The sequence below is a fragment of the Triticum dicoccoides genome, chromosome 6B (genome assembly GCF_002162155.2).
Source record: "Triticum dicoccoides isolate Atlit2015 ecotype Zavitan chromosome 6B, WEW_v2.0, whole genome shotgun sequence".
In the NCBI taxonomy this organism is placed as follows: Eukaryota; Viridiplantae; Streptophyta; class Magnoliopsida; order Poales; family Poaceae; genus Triticum; species Triticum dicoccoides.
In genome coordinates this window covers 213,199,385-213,201,389 of record NC_041391.1, presented here as the reverse complement: position 1 = coordinate 213,201,389, position 2,005 = coordinate 213,199,385, and positions in this window count along the sequence as shown.

The window sequence follows — 2,005 nt, the reverse complement described above, 5'->3', positions numbered from 1 at the left end:
TGATGCATTACGTAACAAGTAAAGAGACTTGCCGGTAATGAGATTGAACTAGGTATTGGATACCGACGATCGAATCTCGGGCAAGTAACATACCGATGATAAAGGGAACAACGTATGTTGTTATGCGGTTTGACCAATAAAGATCTTCGTAGAATATGTAGGAGCCAATATGAGCATCCAGGTTCCGCTATTGGTTATTAACCAGAAACGAGTCTCGGTCATGTCTACATAATTCTCGAACCCGTAGGGTCCGCACGCTTAAGGTTTCGTTGATAGTTTTATTATGAGTTTATAAGTTTTGATGTACCAAAGGTTGTTAGGAGTCCCGGATGTGATCACAGACTTTACGAGGAGTCTCGAAATGGTTGAGACATAAAGATTGATATATTGGACGACTATATTTGGACACCGGAAAGGTTCCGGGTGAGATTGGGATAATACCGGAGCTCTGGGAGGTTATCGGAAACCCCCGGGAGGTATATGGGCCTTATTGGGCCTTAGTGGAAAGGAGGGAGAAGAATCAAAGGAGGGGGCGCCCCCCCCAAGCCCAATCCGAGTTGGGAGGGGGGTCGGCCCCCCTTTCCTTCTTCCCTCCCCCCTCTTCCTTCCCTCTCCCTCTCCTAATAGGAAAGGGGGAGTCCAACTCCCGGTTGGGGTTGGACTCCCCCCTAGGGTGCGCCACCCCCCTTAGCCGGCCCCCTCCTCCACTCCTTTATATACGGGGGAGGGGGGCAACCCATAGACACAACAATTGATCTCTTGATCTCTTAGCCGTGTGCGGTGCCCCCCTCCACCATAGTCCTCGATAATATTGTACCGGTGCTTAGGCGAAGCCCTGCGACGGTAGAACATCAAGATTGTCACCACGCCATCATGCTGACGAAACTCTTCCCCGACATTCTGCTGGATCGGAGTACGGGGAACGTCATCGAGCTGAACGTGTGCTAGAACTCAGAGGTGCCGTAGTTTCGGTGCTTGATCGGTCGGGCCGTGAAGATGTACGACTACATCAACCGCGTTGTTCTAACGCTTCCGCTTTCGGTCTACGAGGGTACGTGGACAACACTCTCCCCTCTCGTTGCTACGCATCACCATGATCTTGCGTGTGCGTAGGATTTTTTTTGAAATTACTACATTCCACAATAGTGGCATCCGAGACTGGTTTTATCCATAGATGTTATATGCACGAGTAGAACACAAGTGAGTTGTGGGCGATACAAGTCATACTGCTTACCAGCATGTCATACTTTGGTTCACCGGTATTGTTGGATGAAGCGGCCCGGACCGACATTATGCGTATGCTTACACGAGACTGGTTTCACCGCCGTGCTTTGCACACAGGTGACTAGAGGGTGTCTGTTTCTCCAACTTTAGTTGAACCGAGTGTGGCAACGCCCGTTCTTTGCGAAGGTTAAAACAACACTAACTTGAAAAACTATCGTTGTGGTTTTGATGCGTAGGTAAGAATGGTTCTTGCTCAGCCCGTAGCAGCCACGTAAAATTTGCAACAACAAAGTAGAGGACGTCTAACTTATTTTTCCAGGGCATGTTGTGATGTGATATGGTCTACCGCCTGTCAAGTTTCGTACCATTGGGAGTCCGTTTGATACTCCAATGGTTAACCGGGGAACCGCAAAGGCCTCTTTATGTTGCAGCCCAACACCCCTCCAAAGTGGCCCAATAACCCATCCAAACCCCCTCCATGCTCTCGATCGTTCGATCACGATCGTGTGGGCGAAAACCGCACTCCATTTGGACTCTCTTAGCTCCCAGAATCTATAAAGAGGCCTCCCCCGTCCAAATTCGCGGATGAACCCTAGCCTTCTTCCACCCCGCACCGCCGGAAACGTCCGGTTCGGCCGGACAGAATTCCGCCGCTGCACTCGTCCAATCGGGGCGCGCCACATCGCCACCCGGGCCGCCCCACTTCGCCGCGCCTCCACCGCGGGCCCGCCTGTCCCGTGGCCGGCCCTCCCGCGCCGCCAACCGGGCCCGTGCCCCGCGC